Source organism: Tachysurus fulvidraco, chromosome 17 (assembly GCF_022655615.1).
Source record: "Tachysurus fulvidraco isolate hzauxx_2018 chromosome 17, HZAU_PFXX_2.0, whole genome shotgun sequence".
In the NCBI taxonomy this organism is placed as follows: domain Eukaryota; kingdom Metazoa; phylum Chordata; class Actinopteri; order Siluriformes; family Bagridae; genus Tachysurus; species Tachysurus fulvidraco.
This window is the reverse complement of record NC_062534.1, coordinates 21,898,051-21,919,691: the sequence shown is the minus strand read 5'-3', so window position 1 is coordinate 21,919,691 and position 21,641 is coordinate 21,898,051.

Below are 21,641 nucleotides of genomic sequence, written 5' to 3'. Positions count from 1 at the left end.
AGATCATGATCTTTGAAGATCATCAGATCACTTTTTTTAATGATATTGTGATATATATATATATATATATATATATATATATATATATATATATATATATATATATATATATATATATATATATATATATATATACCTACTGACAAGGTCACGTGGTCACTCAGGTCTGTCCTCGTTCCATTAACATCAATGGCAACTTATCAGCTATTGTGATTATATTATGAATAATATGCTTATAATATTTTCTAGTCATCTAAGATAGTGAAACCTGTTTTGATTTGTTTAAATCCATGTTTTCTTTGATTCTGTGTTAAAAATACAATTTTAAAGGTTTTATGAGTGCAAAATGATACCAAGATTGTAAAATCATCTGTAAACATGTCATAAATATAAACAATTAGCAACCTTTCCAAAATCTTTAGTTCTGTTATTATTTATTTGTTTGTTTGTTTATTTATTTGTTTGTTTGTTTGTTTGTTCGTGTATTTGTTTATTTGTTTATTTTATTTTGTATTATTTATTTATTCATGTATTTATTTTATTTTGTATATATTTATTTGCTTGTTTGTTTGTTTGTTTGTTTGTTTTGCTTTGAGAGTCGATTCACTGACTCAGTTTGGGAGTCGTTCAAACAGAATCGATTCGTTCGGGATTCGTCCGACTGTCGCGCGTAGAGGAGCCCGAACAGTCTCGAGCTACAGGACAAAAGAGAAAGGAAAGCTCTTGCTCCTGCTGTCCTAGTAATGATCAATACGAAACAAGGCTTGTACAGGGTTGTTTATTCTGTACGCCTGCTTTTGAGGCAAAAAAAACCCACATGCATTACATTTGGTTAATGGTCGGTTTTATCAGAATTAAGACATATTCTGTTTTACTTGACTAAAGCATGAGACCAATTATGAACTTGGAAATGAGGCTCCTCAGTTACATCGCTCCATGGAACATTTAATAGACTTATTCTTATCATCATCTTTGTTATGTTGTCTGATATGTGTAAAAAAAATCCTTTCATGCATTGAAATCAAATTATGCTTTTTTTGTTATTTGATCTTCTTTTAAACCTTTAGAGAGAGCATCAAGTCAAGTCAAGAAGCTTTTATTGCCATTTCAATCGTATATACTGTAGCTGTTGCAGTACACAGTGAAATGAGACATTTCTCCAGGACCAGGGTGCTACATAGAACAAATACAGAGCTAATGACTTAGTAAGTTATTCCTAGATATATAAAGTGCAACTGTGCAACCTGGTGCAAACAGAGCAGGACAAGACAGACAAGACAGTGCAGGACAAAAGACAATGCAAACAAAAAACACAAAGACCAGTGTACATGTGCAGAAACACTGGAATGAACACATTAGTATTATAGCAGCAGATACATGAGGTATTGTAATGTATTGTGCAAAACAGCAATCGACTGAAATGTGAAACTTCGATTGAACAACCTAGAGCAATCTGGCACAATACAGGGCAGATATTACAAAGAGTGTTTACTTTTAGTGCCCTCCATAGCCTCTCTCTAGCCTACGGTACACACCTCCCTGGTTGTTGTTGTTTTTCACGCAGACCTTTGCATTCATACTGCATTTGCTAAAAATGGAAGAAAAAAAAAAAAAACACACAGCCCACTTCTTCTCAGCATGAGAAAGGTCACAGTCAAGCGCCCTTTATCATCTGCAGCATGTCTGTTATCCAGCAGGAGGTATGTTTTGGTGTATAAACATGATGTCAAGCATAATTCAACCACAATAATATCACATAGGATCTAAATATGGAACCAACTCCAGACTACATCAATACAATATGCCTACTGTGAAAACTGGGTGATTAATGACTCCGTTCGGAATGAATGAAGTTAAAGATTATATTATATTTATAATATCACTAGCATTGTAAAAATTAAAAATAAATAAATAAATAAATAAACAAACAAACAAAAGGCATGTCTTATAATCAGCTTGCTTGGGGCTATGAAAGAAAAAATAATATAATTAAATAAAAAATAAAGAAATAAAAAGTTAACGCACACATTATTATTCATTCATTAATTTTCTACCGCTTTATCCGAACTTCTCGGGTCACGGGGAGCCTGTGCCTATCTCAGCCGTCATCGGGCATCGAGGAAGGATACACCCTGGACTAAGTGCCAACCCATCACAGGACACACACACACTCTCATTCACTATGGACAATTTTCCAGAGATGCCAATCAACCTACCATGCATGTCTTTGGACCGGGGGAGGAAACCAGAGTACTCGGAGGAAACCCCCGAGGCACGGGGAGAACATGTAAACTCCACACACACACAAGGAGGAGGCGGGAATCGAACCCCAACCCTGGCGGTGTGAGGCGAATGTGCTAACCACTAAGCCACCGTGCCCCCTATTATTATTATTTTGAATTTTTTTAGCCAGATATTAGTTTGATTTAAACTCTATATCTTACTGTGTGATTGCAACACCTGGAAACAACAACTAATCAAACTCTTTGGCTTGAGCCTTTAGGGTCCAGACTGAGTACCCAGATGGGCTGGTGTGAAAAACGGCAGCAGAAGTGATATAGATTTGCCCCATCTTGAGAGATGTCTGGCACAATCCGCTCTCCTTTTGTTTCTCCAGCTCGCCTCTGGCAGGAATGCCACACCTCTGGAGCGAGGTGAGAAATTAGAGCAATAGTACATCGACATAAAGGAAGTTAGATGGACTTTTGGTGTTTGAAGATCACAAAGGCACAACCTGATACTGAAATGAACTGGTAATTCAGTTAGAAGTCGCAAATCTACACCAAATAGCCCATAAGGTTGTAGTGAGGGAAGAAAATCAATACAGTTATTTACAAATGAAAAATGTAAAAGTCGTATAGCTGTCAGGTAGGGAAAGGGAAGCTTTTTTATTTTATTTTATGACCCTTAAGGTGCTGTTTTAGCAAAGTGGGTAGACTTGGGGGGGGGGTGCATACGGTAAACACCTAACAAACATTGTGGTGATACAAAATGAAATATTTAATATCTTCCAAGTGAAACCATAATATTAAAAAAAAAAAAGTCAAATATTCTACAAAAATTTTATAAAAAATAAATAAAATAAGGGGGGGGGGGTGCAAGGGGGTTAATACTTATGCAAGGCATTGTAGCCAAGCAGACTAATTACTCTATAAAGTAGCTCTCAGCACTTTAAAGAAATGCTTCAACAAGCTTAACACATGGTTAACATTTCTGCAAATGAGTTATAAATCCAGATCCTGATTCTAACGTTTTATTCATTTAGACTCATTAACATATTTGAGTAATTCTTTCAGAAAGGTAGGAAGTATTAGTAGAGTAAGAAAAGTAGAGTCTGAATTAATAATTCAGAATAATTACTCCAGTGAGTTATAAGAAGATGAAAACGGCACAAAGGTTGAAGACAAAGGTTATGGATGTGTGTGTGTGTGTGTGTGTGTGTGTGTGTGTGTGTGTGGTTGGCTTCAGCTATCGCTCGCTGTAATATGATTCAAAAGTTAAGTGATTAAACATTTAGAAGCATGCTGTTCACAGGAAATGAATCAGTGACCCAGTTGTTCGTGTTTTCTAGAACATCATAGAAAGTCATTTAGAAGAAGCTGTCAAATGTACGATAGAGCACATTGAATTTTTTTTTCCGCATATCCCAGAATGTTACTGTAGGACTCTGTGGTTAGTGTCTTGCTTAAGGGCCCAACATGGGAAGCTTGAACCTCTGACCTTCTGATCTGATTCTGATTTACCAACCAGTCACATCTCCAGAAGTCTCAAACTCCAATTCCCAATAGACACCATGGACTACACACACACACACACACACACGTTCCCACTCACAGTCAATCAGCCTCGCAATCACACTCACAGTCTCATTCTTTGTCCACATTCCGATGTATTTGCTCCGATTTTTTCGCCCGTATCTGACATCACCAAGTCTTTTGATTGTCGTGTTGCTCTCTAGGTTTTGACCCTTATTCCTGTTTCTGCCTTTCTTCTGTTTCTCTGATTGCCTGTTTCTTGATCTCCAGAATACCACCTGATTTTTTGACTACGGTTTTGAACATTTATGACATATATATATGAAAGAACCCTCAACTCTTACTGTTTATTTATTTATTTATTTATTAAAAACGATGTGCGGTTACATTTACCGTCAAATCGATTCCTGAAGCATCGCAGCTATAACTTTAATTATGTCTCCATGTTGATGTTAATAAGAAATACATAAGAGGCAAACAGTGACTTGTGAAATCTAGCATTCCAAACGGTTAGGTTAAAGTTTTATCTGTCTGTTACAAAGCACTGAAACTGGAGACTCTATCCATAATCGTGCAGAAAACATCATTGTTCTTACAAAATTTATTACGTTACTATGGAAACGTATTAGAACGAACGCATGATTTCTAGAAACTTCATCAATTACTATGCGGAAAATGGGTCCTAATCGACCTATTACACACTACGCACTTATACTATGCACTATGTACAGCGCCTTTAACAACGGACATTGTCCATAAGAATTATATTACAAAAAATTTATTATACACAGATTAATATTATTAAAAAACAATTCAAGATTAATATTAGAATTATAGTCAAATGTGTTTGTGTTTTTCCTTAATGAACAAGACTGAGGTGACTGAGGTGACATTGGTGAGGAAAAATTCTCTTAGATGGAAGAGGAAGAAACCTTGAGAGGAACCAGATGCGAACCTCAAAGTGAACCTCATCCTCATTTGGGTGACACTGGAGGGTGTGATTATAAACTGTTATAAACACCGAAGAGTGAGAGTGTCATAACTATACAAGTAGTATAAGCCTTTACCTAGTTCAGGACAAATGATGTCAAACGTCCATATTGTGGCGCAGCTCGCTTTAGAAGAATACTGAGAAATTTGAGAATTTACCTTAAAATTTGTAAATTTACTGTGAAATTTGTAAATTTACTGTGAAATTTGTAAATTTCGGTGAATTCTTGAGTGTCATCGGCCATCTTATAAATATTTTCCCATCCAGCATCAGCGCCTTTTAACCCCGCTCCCTTTTCCACTGTGTAAACAAAGCTGTTCAGTGTTCAGTGTGTTAATTGTCCAACATTCCACTTTTTTAAGTGCATCGTCTCTGTACCTGAAATGAACTTTCTCTTCTTGTTGGTATTTTCAGTATGAACACTCTACTCTAATTATTTATCTGCACGATGGAGCAGAACTGCGCATAAGTACCGTCTGCGATTAGGGACGCACCTTCGTTTCTATGATCTATTGTCATCTCATTGGCTGGAGCAGAAAACACACCCGATAGGCTAAAATGTATGAGAAATAAGAAATATTTGCATCACAGAAATTGAACAGGTTTTTTTTCCCAGCCATAAATCAAGAGATCCACTTGCAAATCGTGTTTTTTGCATTTGCGTTTAACGACTCTATTCTGATTCCATACTCCTGCAGCATGTTGAAGCACTTTATAAAAAGCCTAGCCGTGAAACTCTTCTCATATATATGTAAATGGTTTGCCGCATCAGCAGACTCCGAGGCAGCTGGAGACCAGGACAGTTGTGGACGTGCCGAGTCGAATAGCCGTTCTCTCTTCATGTCATCTTTTCCGTCGTGGGGTTTTTTAGTGACTTCTTTACTTTATAAATAATACATAAGCGAGTCCGTGTTATATTCAAGGTCATGATACTGTACGTAAACAGCTTTCAGAAAACAATGCCGAGGGTCCGTGGAGCTTTGCTGACCCGAGCTTTCTGACGTTGCTTTTCTGGGAGTCTGGGTTTCATCTCTTTAAACTAAACTCAGACTGTATCGAGCAACATCCTACAGAACCAGAAATAGGCCTAAGAGACGACACCTACTCCTACGTCTGAGCCTCGACTGGCACTCAGCCTGCATGGCTCAAGAGTTTTCCATGGCAGAATGAATCACCTCCAAATCCAAAAGTTTCCCACAAGGGTACTAATGATCTGATTCGATATATGTTATTAGACCGTATAAAATGAATGATCAAGAGGCAGAGCTGTAAGTGGAACCAGAGCTATACTGTAGTTATCTTCACTTAAGAACTTAAGGACGTGATCATGGTAGAAATCATTAGAATACTAAACGCCGATGTAGCAGAAAGTTTCAGATAAATACATCTGCTGTGACTCAACAGCCAAAGGACAAAGATGATTTTTCCTCCTGACTGTCAAAAATAATAGCTGTGCATATAATGTTATAATGTTGTAAAGTCCAAGATTGTTATTCAGATAGATATTTTTTGAAAACATCATTTAAAATGGAGTAAATGAATACATTTAATAAAATAAATTAAATGATAAATTATTTCATTTAAAATGTGGAAACAAGGAATTAAAAAAGAAATGTATAAAATAGCAAATGAATAAAAATAAAATAAATAATACACACAAAAAAAGTTATGTTTAAAGTACAAATTCATTTCTGTGGCATATTTTTTCGTTTAAAAGTTTAAATTAAATCATAAATAAATCATTTAATTTGAAATGTAGAAGAATTGAAATTCTTTTTTATATAAAATTTGAATGAAAACAAAATAAATAATATAAAAAAAGGAATGGTAAAAGTACAAATTAATTTCTGTGCCATATTATTTTTAAATATTAGTTTTTTGTTGTTTGAAAAGAAAATTTAAATGAAAAATTAAATTAAGTTGAAATGAAAGAATTGAAAAAAATTATAAAATAAACAAATGAATGATAATCAATAAAATGAATGAAACTAAATAAATAATATGCAAAGCAAAATAAAAAATAAAAACTCAAAATAAAATCAAATTGACTGAAAAAAATAGAAATTGCTACCGAAAAATCTAAACATTTTGAACGAATTAAAATAGCTACTCGTGTTGTATTTTCAGCAACATTTATTTACATAGCTTACTGCCATAAACCAAACCAGCCGAATAAGCTATTTTTGTGTGACCTTTTTGTAAAAAAAAAAATGTCAATACTGAAGTCATATTTTCCGATAAATCATTTTAAATTTACATAAGTATGTTAATTGCTGAGTCGAGCTGATTGATTGAACACATCAAGTTTGCTGACTTGACTTTTCAGTTAATATTGTATGATTTTATTCTTTCACACTGATTCTGTTATTTTTCAGCAAATTTTTCCTTATAGGTCTCATGTCAAGTACCCTGATGACCTCAGATTTTTATTTTATTTATATTGCATTGTAGCAGTGGTGGCTCAAGTGGTTATTAACTGGCTTGTTGATTGGAAGATTTCAATTGGATTTCAATCCCCGGTACTGCGAAGGAGCCACTGTTGGGCCCTTGGACAAGGCCCTTCACTTCGCCAGAGTCACTGTATAATGGCAGAAAATGAGGCTAAACCTGTGAGGATCCTGAGGCATCTAAAGATGTACCAGCTCTAGAAGGACATTCAGACAACAACCCCCTCATCAATACACAATGGCCAGACTGTATATTTATAATCACACCCTCCAGTGTCACCCAAATGAGGATGAGGTTCCCTTTTGCCTATGGTTCCTCTCAAAGCTTCTTCCTCTCTTCCATCTAATGGAGTTTTTCCTCACCACAGTCACCTCAACTAAGTCCAATCCCAGCAGCTTCCAAGTTGAATGGATCTGTTATGTGCTTTCTTTATCCAAATGACTTCAATTTGTGCTTATAGATTTAGATTTATAACACACTTTGATTGATGAACAGTCCAGGAAGTCATATTCGGTACAACAGTTGGAAGGGGCGGGACGTTTAACGAAATTTGATGAAATGAAATGTAAACATGTTTATTAAGATCATTTGAATTGTAAACATTCTATGAACCTTTAGATGAGCTACTAGACCCCTGGTATACAGTATAATGTCAAACATCAGTGTGTTTTTATGCGTCCTGCTGATGATTGGCTGATTGGATAATCACATGAATAAACAGGTTTACACAGATTCCTATTTTAGTGTCTGAGGTGGTCGAACGAACTTCCCCTAGATGTCTGAACAGCTGAGATACTGGGGTTGAAGACTTTTCTCTTCCGGAAACTCTTGAACTATATCACTTTTTCCTTGTTTGTTGTATGTGTACATTAAGCAAAAGTCTATATCTGAAGTCTGTGACCTAGCGAACCAGTGTTAATGTATGCATCGATGGAGACTTAAAAGCATCCGTCTGACCATTATGCGGATAAGGACGTCTACCAAATGCTGTAAATGTAAATGTAAATGTAATGAAATGTGTATATATGAATCGGCAATATTTTTTTTATTAGGAGTTGGATTTGATTTAGCTCACGGGTTAGAAATGGAAAATCTGTCCATTGAGAAACAGGAATAGATTAATAGGAGTAAATAAAAGTTCTATATATTTATGTAAATAAGATGTATGTATATTTGTGAACAGAACCTTTATTTGTAATTATTTAAGAATATTATTGTTCTGGTAGAAAAACGATTCATCTAAAGCCCTATTCGGACGGGATTAGTTCTACGTGGGCACGTGGAGTAATGCAATTTTACCTCAGGACGTCTGTAATATTAATTGGCCAATTCGCATGGGACAAGACATCTCAGTAAAACTAGCAGAAGTGGGAGGGGTAACTCGCTTTACGCAGCACAGTAACCTCCTTGTCGTCATGTGCGTATGACGTTGCTTCCTGTTATCACTTGCGTAAACAGACAACATGGGCCAAAAACAGGAAACGGCCTTTTAAACAGGAAATGACGGAATTTTACCGTACATATTTACAGCGGGTCTATTCGGACGGGATTAGTATTACCTGAGGTAATTTTTGCGGACCTTTTTACAGAAGGTAAAAGTCGCCGTAATCTTTACTGACATTGTCCGTAATGATTACCGAGATGGCACATTCGGACGGGACTAAAACCACAGAGAAGCTCTGGTAATAATTACTTTACCCCCACGTCCCCACGTAGAACTAATCCCGTCCGAATAGTGTTTAAGACACATGAATCAGGGCATTTTTCTTTAAGATCGGCGGTCAGCACTATTTTGTTCCACCTAACACATTGAGCACACTTCTCTCAATGTTAGAAAGACACGCTTAATGTGCCGAGCCGAGGCTTTCAGTATCCTACTTAAACCAGAGCTGCTATTTAAACACCTGGTGAGAAAAGCTCTTGGCAATGTGAGTAAAAAGCACTGTAGCACAACTCAACCCAGCAGGTACACTGCAAACGGCATAGAGGCCACGATGCATTAAGGAATAAAATGCTGAACTGTGAGGAAATGTAATGTTGGTAACAATGAAGACAAAAAGAAATCAGCCATTTTTAAAAAGAAATACCTTTGTGTAGATCGTAAAATTGACCGTTTTCTACCAAATGGTTTGTCTTCAGTGTTGTGTCTTGGACTAGATAATATACATCATTGCCTAGAATAGCAAATGCATGCCACACTTAGGCTTTCTTAATTAGCTAGCGTCTGCAGGCGCACTTTTCTCTTTGCTTGCTTGAGTGACAAGGCTAGGAAATGGGAAGTCTTTTAGTCACACAGTAGGGGATGCGTTGATTGTGAAGAGCATCGATAATGAAAAGGTCGAAGCCATTTGGTGCTTATTTTAGACAAATAACCAGAAATAAAATGGAGATGGGAACTAAAGATAAAGGTCATCGTGGCGAGTCTTCATAAACATTTCATGTTCATGTTATTTTTCAACATTAGCACAACATCCAGTTCTTGCTTGCTGCTTCAAACCAAGTAGTTGATGGCAGCTCTTAACTGTGGCCACTGAACAACTGAATAAAAAGCTTTAGGATGAATATCTGAAGCTGAGAACATAACTTTTAAATGAACCCCTCAGTATGATTTCTTAATTTAAAGTGTCAGGATCCAGCCTGGACTTTTTACTGTGTTTTTTGTTAACGTTTTATGTTCACGTGTCTGCCACGCCGTTGTCTAATTCCTTCCCGCCTCTGCAAACCTGTTCCTTATGTGTCTAATTGTCTTTCCTATTTATCCATGATGCGTTGCCTCCAAAGTGGATTGATGGATGGATGAATGGTGAATGGCTGACTAAATGGATGGATGGATGGATGGATGGATGGATGGAAGGGTGATTGGATGGATGATTTAAGGATGTATGCATGAGGGATTAGTGGATGATGGATGGATGAATGGTGAATGGCTGACTAAATGGATGGATGGATGGCTGGATGGATGGATGGATGGATGGCTGGATGGATGGATGGATGGATGGATGGATGGATGGATGGATGGTTTAAGGATGTATGCATGAGGGATTAGTGGATGATGGATGGATGAATGGTGAATGGCTGACTAAATGGATGGATGGATGGATGGATGGATGGATGGATGGATGGATGGATGGCTGGATGGATGGATGGATGGATGGATGGATGGTTTAAGGATGTATGCATGAGGGATTAGTGGATGATGGATGGATGAATGGTGAATGGCTGACTAAATGGATGGATGGATGGATGGATGGATGGATGGATGGATGGATGGATGGATGGATGGATGGATGGATGGATGGATGATTTAAGGATGTATGCATGAGGGATTAGTGGATGATGGATGGATGAATGGTGAATGGCTGACTAAATAGATGAATGAATGGATGGATGGATGGATGGATGGATGGAAGGGTGATTGGATGGATGATATAAGGATGTATGCATGAGGGATTAATAGATGATGGACGTATGTACTGTATGCATGATGGATTAATAGATGATGGATGGATGGATGGATGGATGGATGATGGACTGATGGATGGATGGATTCCTATACTCAGTCTCAACATCTTTGCCTTCACACTACAAGAAACCTGTTTATTAAAAGTCTATTCCAGATCAGAAACTCACTATTGACATTTTACTTAGAAAGAGAATTCAAGCGTAAGTTTTGTGTATAATGTATTGTATATTCATGTAGAACTCTAAGTCTGACCTCAATGTCCTAAGTTCTGAACCCAGTGTATTATTAATAAGCATTTCTTGCTTAAATTGTTTCTCATGATTTTTTCCCATTTCTTTATTATAGACCATTTTGTATTAATTCATTGAATGAACCCTTTAGGCAGGAGGGTGAGTTTCTTCACACTTACTCAAATGCAGGACAGCTTGGGATTTACTTCCAGCAGCGAGATTGTTCACATACAGGATTCACGTTGCTTTTTCATGGGATTTTTTTTTTCCACATTATGGTTACTGTAGGTGACTAGTGAACTGGAGATAGAGGCGAGTGAGAGATGAGTGACGGTGTCACGTTCATTCTCACACCGATCCTGAGGAGATGAGCTCATCCATCTGTCTTACTGCAGGTCATGAAGCAGGAAAGTTTCCATCTGTGAAGACAAATTTAAGGCTGTTATATGAATGTGTGCAGAAAGTCAGTGTCCCTGAACACACAGCAGAGAGAGAGAGAGAGAGAGAGAGAGAGAGAGAGAGAGAAGAAGGGGGAGAGAGCAAAAGATACAGAGAGAAAGTGAGAGAGAGAGAGAAAAAGAGGTAGAGAGCAAAAGATACAGAGAGGAGAGAGAGAGAGAGAGAGAGCAAAAGATACAGAGAGAAAGAGAGAGAGAGAGAGAGAGAGAGAGAGAGAAGGGGGAGAGAGCAAAAGATACAGAGAGAAAGTGAGAGCGAGAGAGAAAAGGAGGGAGAGAGAGCAAAAGATACAGAGAGAAGGTGAGAGAGGGGGGGAGGGGGAGAGAGAGAGAGAAGGAGGGAGAGAGAGAGCAAAAGATACAGAGAGAAGGTGAGAGAGAGAGAGAGAGAAAAGGAGGGAGAGAGAGCAAAAGATACAGAGAAAAGGTGTGTGTGTGTGTGTGTGTGTGTGTGTGTGTGTGTGTGTGTGTGTGTGTGTGTGTGTGTGTGAGAGAGAGAGAGATCAAAAGATACAGAGAGAAGGTGTGTGTGTGTGTGAGAGAGAGAGAGAGAGAGAGAGAGAGAGAGAGAGAGAGAGAGAGAGAGAGAGAGAGAGAGAGAGAGAATGAGGGAGAGAGAACAAAAGAGAGCGAGAGGGAGAGAGGGACAGAGCAAATGAGAGAAAGAAAGTTGAGAGATTGAAAGAAGGGGAAAGAGAGAGAGAAAAGGATAGAGAGAGAAAGAGATAGAGAGCTAGACAGAGAGGGATAGAGAAATAAAATGAGACAGTGAAAGAAAGGAACGGGAGAAGGAGACAGAAAGAGAGAGAGAAACAGGGAGCAAGAGAGAGACAAAGAGAGAGATGAATATTATTCTACTGTTCATTCCTGATCAGAATCTGTTTCATTTTAATAACAGCATCTTCATAACATGTTTATCGTAATACGCTCATAATAACATACACAGAGACCTGTATGGTGGACGGTCACATGAACGGCTTTAATATGCCTGTCATTATTCACACGGTCTCGATATCTGTGAGGAAACATTAGATTAGCATTTACATTTACATGATAACAGAGGCTGGGATAAAAAAGCCTGGGAGAACAAGAACAAACTTGTTATGAACAGATGTCAATAAAAATTCCCCATCAACAAGGAAATCACTCCGGATTGTGCTGTTACTGGAAAATAATCAACTCCAGTATGGTAACAGTAACTCGAGCCCTTAAGCAAAAACCCATCCCAAGGAAAAACTGCTGTAGATGGTGTTAGAATCGAGCTAAAGATTGAACAGGAATCAAAAGAGCTGACATGCAGATTTTTATGCCTGGGGCCTAAATGTTAATGTAATATACTATAAAGGATGTAGGAGCCATTATTATTATTATTATTCAAGGCATAAATCAGTCATTATTTTGGGAATAAGGAGCCATACTGGGTTCACAAAGAGCACAAAGTGCGATTTAAATTTAATCAAATTTTATACAACTAAGAGTTAAGGTCCTTGCTTAGGGGCCCCGCAGTGGCAGTTTGGTGGTACTGGGTTTCAAACTGGAGTTAATATTCATTCATTCATTCATTTTCTACCGCTTATCCGAACTTCTCGGGTCACGGGGAGCCTGTGCTCAGGCGCCATCGGGCATCGAGGCAGGATACACCCTGGACGGAGTGCCAACCCATCACAGGGCACACACACTCTCATTCACTCACACACTCACACACTACTGACAATTTTCCAGAGATGCCAATCAACCTACCATGCATGTCTTTGGACCGGGGGAGGAAACCGGAGTACCCGGAGGAAACCCCCGAGGCACGGGGAGAACATGCAAACTCCACACACACAAGGCGGAGGCGGAAATCGAACCCCCAACCCTGGAGGTGTGAGAAGAATGTGCTAACCACTAAGCCACCGTGCCCCCAACAGCATTCATTTTATACTGTATTATTATATTTACGGTTCAAAGCATAAATTTCGGTCTAATGCAAAACTGAGACATGTCTCTGTTTTTGTTTTACTCCACGCTCTGGATCACACAGCACTCTTAACGGTGCTCATGTGTGTGGTTATGTCTGAGGTTGGAATAATGATGTGCATCAATTTCGATATAAAAGCCTCACTACAAACACTTAACTCCGCTCTCTGTACAGCCCACAGGTGAGTCGTATGACTGTAGTTATTCAGACAGAATATTTTCAGGAGCGTAAAAGGTTAATCAGTATTGTTTCTCTTCTCTTTGATATTATTACTGCTATTGCTGAGCTCAGTGAAGGACAATCGATTTCTTCTACTCAAACGTTAACCTCCACAACATCTTTCTGTGCTTTGTGCACAGACGCATTGTCAACTCAAGTCAAGAAGCTTTTATCAGCATTTCAACTAAATATGGCTGATGCAGTGCACAGTGAAATCAAACAACGTTTCTCCAGGTTTCTCCATGGTGTTACAAAAGAAGACACAAAGCTACAGTACATAAAACAACACAGAGCTAAAGACTTAAAGTAAGTTGTCCTAGCCACATAAAATGCATCTTGTACAACCTGGTGAGACAAAAAGACAAACAGACAATACAAAACATCACAGGACAAAAACACAAAATGCAAAATAGCACAGACCTGTGTACATTCTGTATATTATACAGTACATTGTGCAAAAATATTGGAATCTGAACGAAAAGGATTCACGTAAACATGTATGTATTTATGTAATAGCAGCAGTTTGATGAGGTTTTAAAATGTGGTGTGCAAAAGCAACAGCGTGAATGATTTGTTCAGTCCAGTGGTGTTTACACCATTTGTGTGAGTGTGTGTGTGTTCAGTATAGTTTAGTTCTGTTTGTTGAGGAGATTTTGTTAAGGATCAAGCATTGTCATGTCGGAACAGCGTCTGAGTTCCGGTGAAGGGAAATTATAATGCTAAAAACACACAAAGTCGTTCTGTACAATAATGTAGCAGTTCAAAGAAGACGCACATTTGGGTGTGACGGTGGGTGCAGGGGTGCACATACTTTTAGCTGTATAGCATATCATCAGTGTGCACTACACTATATAGCAAAAGGACGTGTCTTCACTTCGGCATTACCGGTTGAGCATAAAAATAAACAAAAATGCAGTAATAAAATGCAAATGATGATATAGCGATAAATGGAAATTAGCCTACTTGAGGTTTGTGCGTTTTAGTACAACAGAGCAATCTGGCATACCGAACAACAATCACTGTGTGTTTTGTTGGAAAAAATCTTAGTAGAAATAATTAAAATATTATTCCTTACAATACTATAACCAAAGTAAAGTATTAGGCCTTGCAAAATATTACAATTGCTGTCATAAGACATATGTAGGTGATGTTGTAGGCCAAAGATGTTTATTGCAACCAGATTCGGGGCTGTTAGGCCTAGTCAGTCTGAGCACATTTGTAATAACAACTTGTTATGTAGAAGGGAAAATACCATTGTTCCCAGACCTTAGCTCATAAATTGTTATGGAAAATGAAGAATACCATGGTTCTCAGACCTTGGTCCATAGCAATAACATGTTATGTAGAATGAAAAAAACAGTGGTCCACAGACCTAGGCCCTGAGAACTAAAGGAAGGAAAATCCATATATGGGCATATGGTGCTCATAAACTTGTTGTGCAGACTGAAGAAGGCCCAGGTGTTTAGTCTGAGGTCATGAAAAATAAGGGGAGGAAAATCCATAAATGGGCATATGGGTGAAAGGTAATGGGAAATAAGGGGAAATTGGGTCAGTGTATTTAGAAAACATAGGAGATGATTTTGGTAAATAAGGTGATATGGCACCTGGGCTCCTAGGAGCGCCAGGGTATATATTGAGAAGATATCTGAGGTTTTTTTTTGGTTCTTCGGGGGTGAAGGTGTGTGTGTGCGTGTGGGGGCGCGTGCGCACGCACGCGGGCGCATGCCCGTGTCCGCGGGTCAAGGTGGGTGGTTTTTATTTTTGCAAGGACGTCGCGAGAGTTCTTGTTTTTCTTGATTGATTTTGCATGACATGCTCTTTTTGGGGGTTTTCATTTGTTACTTTGAATTTGGCAATTTGTTACTTTTAATTTGGCAATTTGTTACTTTTAATTTGGCAATTGGATACTTTGAATTTGGCAATTTGTTACTTTGAATTTGGCAAATTATAATTTGTTGGCTGATTGACCATAATAAAGAAGTTTGCTCATTCTCATCCAGGTCTGAGGAGTTTTCTCAGTATTTTTGTAGTAATCATAGAGTTAACAGTGAAATTTAACTAAAGGCCTAAGAGAAGAGATCACCCTGTGATGTGTCGACTTGGAGACCGGCTCTGAGTTCCGACATATCTAATGGCACCCCAGATGGGACTTCAAAGGGGCTAGCGTGACCTGTGTCCGGGACCAGGACCACTCTCTCTGAAGGGTCACAGAGGCCGGCCATAATATTAAGGTAAGCAGACGCCTGTTATATTCGAAGTCTGTGCGTAGTGAATCTGTGACCTGAAAAGGGAGGGGTGGCCCTGGGAGGCGGACAGCTGCCCTTGAAGTCAAGAACTCTTAAGGGTGAAATACAGTATAATCAGTATAATAACTGGATGAGAAGGGAAATAGATAAAGTTGTTTTTTGTTTTAATTTGTGACTGTGTGAGTGGCAGGGTAAAATCTCATGTGCGGATTCTGTTGTGAGAGGCACACACACACTTAGACAGAGAGAGAGGTGTGTGTGTGTGTGACAGGCATAATCTCATGAGTGAGTTCTGTCGTGAGAGGCACGCACACGGAGAAAGAGGGAGAGGTGTGTGTGTGTGACAGAACAAAAATCTCATGAGTGAGTTCTGTCGTGAGAGACACACACACGGAAAGAGCGAGCGAGAGACAGAGTGAGGGGGGTGTGTGTGTGTGACAGAAAAAAACTCATGAGTGAATTCTGGTGTATACATTTTTTTACTTACTTATATTGATTGAAAATTCCTGTGGCGTACCGCCGGTGTGTATATAACTCACAGCCGGGACTGAACGGGCAGGTGGTGAAAACGCGTTGGCCCTAGATAAGGTAGGGCTGGTGGGGGCCCCCTGGGGTACGGTAAAGTACCCCGTATTTATAAGTGTTATAAGTGTTTATATACGTGCACGTTATCATCATAAATATACGGCACATAAGTACACAGTCATAAATGGCACATAAGTACACAGTCATAAATATACGGTCATAAGTATATAAATAAGTGTACGCCATATATAAAATATTATAAGTGTACGCCATATAAGTATATAATAAATGATACGTGTACGGTGTGTATTGTGTATGAATTGTTCATGTGTTTATGTGCACATGTGTATTTGTGTATTGTCAAACTGAATGACGATTCAGTTTGATGTGTGATAAAGTACAAACAAGCAATTGTGAAGTGTTTTATGGCACTTATAAGATCTTATAAAATGAGTTGCAACGGAAAAAAGCGCTAAGTCACACAAGCAGAACATAACATTTATTTAAGTTACACAAGCATTCAGTTATAGCAGAGAACTGTATGAGACACACTGAGTGAAAATAAGATTCACCTGATTCATCTGATTCACCTTGCTTCATAGTTTTCAATATTTTTTAATAAATCCCCAAGGGTCCAAGAAGTATCTAAGCCTTTTAATCCAAATTGCTGTGTTCGCCTTACAATAGTTATTTTTCTGACCGAAGACTGTACACGGAGTTTACTCCCGTCAATTTTTTTCCGACTCTCGCTTCCTAGTTGATGAACTACAAATTCGGTGTCATGTTTGTAGTCCAGCCTCACATGAGCCAATAGGTGCCCCATAGAGCAGAGATAGACAAGCTTAGAAGCCAATAGCCGGTAACAGGTATTTGTTTGGCAGTTGGGCCAGCCAGTAACAAAGAGCGAGACTCTGACGTCCCCAATAATAAAATTTAGCCAATAAGGAGACGATTTTAACGAGGAGCGATAAGGGCCATCTGGCAAGGTGAATGTTATGACTTAATTCCCAAACACACACATACACACAGAACAGCTTTTCTGAGTTTTTCTCTTTTTGTGAGCAGATACTAATGCCTAGTGGGCAAACATTCATATAATAAATCATTTTAATTTTGTTAAAGAATTTAAACAATTCTTGGGCCATTCTTTTTGACTTCATAAGTTTTGTTTGTTTTGTTGGGGAAAGTTTTTTTTAGTAGTGTTACACCAGGTGTAAGTTATTTTTATTTTATTTATTTTATTTTTTGTCTTTGTCTTTGTTTTATTTTATTTTTTATTTTTTTGTTGTTTGTGTTTGTTTATATGGATCCCATTAGCTGAAAGTCTATGCAATCAGCTAGTCTTCCTGGGTCCACACATATGCATATTCATACATACATACATAGAATCTGTTTTTAATTCATAACAGGACTAGACATAAACTACAATATGATTTATAATTACATTAAGACATATAAAAACCTAATGTAGTGTTTTTGTTTCAGTAAAAGAAACCCTCCATTTTAGCTTCTGTAACTCTGTGCCAGTAAGGCCTAGAATCACCTTGACATTTGTAACACACACACACACACACACACACACACACACACACACACACACACACACACACACACACACACACACACACAGAGAGAGAGAGAGATTGTTTTGGTTCCAATGAGATTGTTGTTTTTTCTTTCTCTCTTTTCTGAGTGTTAGAGGTTTTAGAAGCTGAAAACTTGGAGCATTATCTAACTGTGTATACATTATGTTATAAGTGGGTCGTTAGATGAGACCCAAGATTACCGACAAGTTAACAACAATTTAAATTTAAATGGTTTATTCTGTTCACTTTTATTTGTTAGTTTTTTGTTTTTCTTTCTCCTGTTTTGACAATGTAACAACGTTTACAACTCAACTCAACAGTTTGATTTGATTATTTATCTAAGTGGTTAAACTGGTTTGATTGATTGATTGATCGATGGAGGGTTTATTTGATCTTGTTTGATTTATTAGTGAGTTAACTATTTGAATAGGTTAATGCTTGGTTGAATATACAATTATATGAATGTGTAGTTGGTTGATTTTAATCAAGTTTAATTTTCAGTTTTATTTGAATTTCATAGAGTTATACTTATTGGACTTATACTCTGATTTTTTATCTGCTTTGTTTTTTGAGAGCCAGACTAGAATCCCCCAGCAACCCCGATTACCAGAAAAAGAATAAAAACGTCCAACTACAATAGTTACAGAACCACGTGATAGAGCCACAATGGTGAGACCGGAGTGCATGATGGACAGAGGGAAGAACTTAATAACTCCAGCTACAATTATAATAATAAAGCACAAGAAGGCTGAAAAAGAAATTAAGAAGTACATGAAAAAATGGCAAGACCGGACAAGGGGAGAATTGCAGTGGCCCGAAGGTGGAACATTCGATGAAGGGAAATGTAAGAAGATGAAGGAAAGGATAGAATGTTGGGGGGAAGCAAAAAAAGAGAGTATCGAGAAAACTATGAAGAAATGGGAGATAGTGGAGTGGTTTGAAGAGGAAGGAAAGAGAAGAAGGGAAGAGAAGCTAAAAGCGGAACCAAGCAAAGAACAGGGAAAAGAGAAGGCTACAGCCCCACCATCAGATGAATGGGGGGAACAGCTACAGCCCCCACCTTACAATCAACAATATAAGCCCAACCATCATGGCATATATCCCGTAATAAATACGGGGAAGGCGAGTGAAACACAAGAAATAGAACTGGAGATCATAGGAGGGCAAGTCAGAGGAGTCATCCGGCCGACAGCAGTAGAAAAAGAGCAAGAAGGCTGCCCTCCCATGGTAAAGGGCGGTATAAGAGGAGAAGAAGGAAAATACCCAGAATGCCCAGAAGGGGCTACAGGAGGAAGAGAGGAAGCGCTGGAAGATGATGAATACCGACGCCTGTACTGGGACAGGGAGGTGGAGAAAGCTAATGCCCGATGGGAGGAAGGTCACTCCCACTTATCGAGGCAACAAGCAGAGGAGCGTAATATGGAGTGGTTGACTGAATACACACGCCCGCCAGGTTTAAAAAAACACAGCACACCGACTCCCTGGGCAAGAGAATACATTAAGCCACGAATGGAAGATGTCTGCCAGCCGGGAAGGAGAGGATCAATAAAGCCCGGGCAGATGGAACATGGAACATCATAAGAACCTCAGCTAAGCCCAGGGGTCCCTAAGCAAACCAAACGACTGTGTGACAAAAAGGACCCTCATAGCGGTCCAGGAGGAGCAAGAAAAGAAACAACAGACCAAGGCAGATGGGAATTTATTACCCAATGGAAAGACAGGGGAGGTGCGGCAACGGCATCAACAGCTGGTGGAAGGTACAGAGATGCCCGGCGAGAGAATAAAAGGACGGAGTGACCAAAAGTCTCTCACCCCAATGGAAATGGTGAGCGATGACGACATAAGCCCAAGGGCGGCCCCAGTTGATGTGGAGCCCCAGCACGATATGAGAGGAGTGAGAGTGAGACTGGAGGGAGAAGTGCAGCTGACCCCCCTGGAAACAGCAGGAAAGAGCAATAAAGGAAGCTCTGGAACGAAGCCAGAAAGCAGATGTGACGATGGAGGAGTTATGAGGTCAGGCATCACGACTGGAGATGAAGGTGGAGGAATTGGAGTTTGAATATAAAAAAACTTGGAGGAAGAACAGAAACGAGCGGAGAAACAATTCAAAAATCTCCAAAGAATAAGGAAGGCACGGAAGAAGTATGAAAATCTGTGCATGAGACACCCAGAGTCCCAGATCATGAGAATGGGAGAAATGCCACGTACTCTGACTTCATAATGGAATTACATGAAGCGTAAGGCTTTTTTGTGTGATGCTTTTCCAGGGAAGATGGATATGACAAAGATTGCGCTGTGCACATGGGAAGCCAAGGAAGACAACAGATGCCTGCTCCAATGTTTCAACAAGGAGCAGGGCAGTCAGGAATGCAGCATGCACTCGCAGCAACACCACAAGGAGATGGAAATTGGGCAGGCCAATGGATGGGCCCAGGATTTCAAGGACAAGCCCCAGCACCACTAGGAGGGAGTCCATTGGGCCCAGCCCCAGCAGGAATGTGAAGAGGCTTAGAGAAGAAAGAGGGGGAGCTGGTGCAGTGTGCCACCTTATTGCATCCTGCACAAGAACCACCAATTATGGTGGGAATTGGAAATGAAGTACAGGCCCCATTCCTGAGTGACACAGGAGCAATACTTACAAGCATTGGAAAAAAAATATTTATTATATTTCCCAGACACTCCAACCAATCTACTTGGGGGAGATGTGCTCTGCAAATTAAGAGCCAAAATACACTGTGGGCCATCAGGAGTGTGGATAACACTCCCAGAAATGTTAGCTCGACAATAACTAGTAGTAAGCCAAGAAGATGAAATGACAGAACTGGACAAGGTATATTGGATGGAAGTCAAGGACAAAGATACATCAAAAAATATGGCAAGAATACTCAGTATGGAAACCATGGCTAAACTACATACGACCAGATTGCCATGAAGCTAGAGGACCATGGCATTGTACCCTGAAATATGATGAAGGGGGAAAAGATGAAGAATATGCATCATTATGGGAAGAACGACTAGAAGGAAGAAAATATCACATCAGCACGCACAGCATAATCCTTGGTCGGCAAGGAGTAGCTACATATGCTGTACTCCCTGAACTGATTCAAGAATGGTATCAAGTTGGAGACGCAGTCTCCCACATCTCCCTGATGATCGGGCAAGGGTATGAATCAAAAGACTTAGGGCCCATGATGAGAGAAGCAGGGAGGGTAGAGAAATGGAACCCGACAAGATATTCTAGGGTATGTGTGTCGGAAGACAAAACGTTCCTAAAGATAGATTATAAGGGGACAGAGCAAGTAGTAGCCACCACCATGCTAGTTAGTCAGCAGACAAAACTACAGGTGAGAGTAGAAGTGGAGGTACAGATGTCACAAGTAGAAGACGAAGAAGAGCTGACAGAGAAAGAAGTAGAAGAATCACTAAGTGAAGTCCCAGAGCAATTATGGACTAAACATGCAACAGATGTAGGACTAGTCAAATCAGCAGGATTAGCGAAAATACAAATCAGACCTAACGCTCCACTACCCTATCAAAGACAATATCCATTATCCAAAGAAGCGGAAGAAGGGATAGGGCCAACTATTAAAGGGTTATTAGAAGCAGGGGTTTTAATCCCCACTAGGAGTCAGTGCAATACTCCAATTTTTCCGGTCAGAAAGCCCAAATCAGATAAATGGAGACTGGTCCACGATTTGAGACCAGTCAATCAGATAGTGGTGGCAGAGACCCCAATAGTCCCAGATCCACACACTTTGTT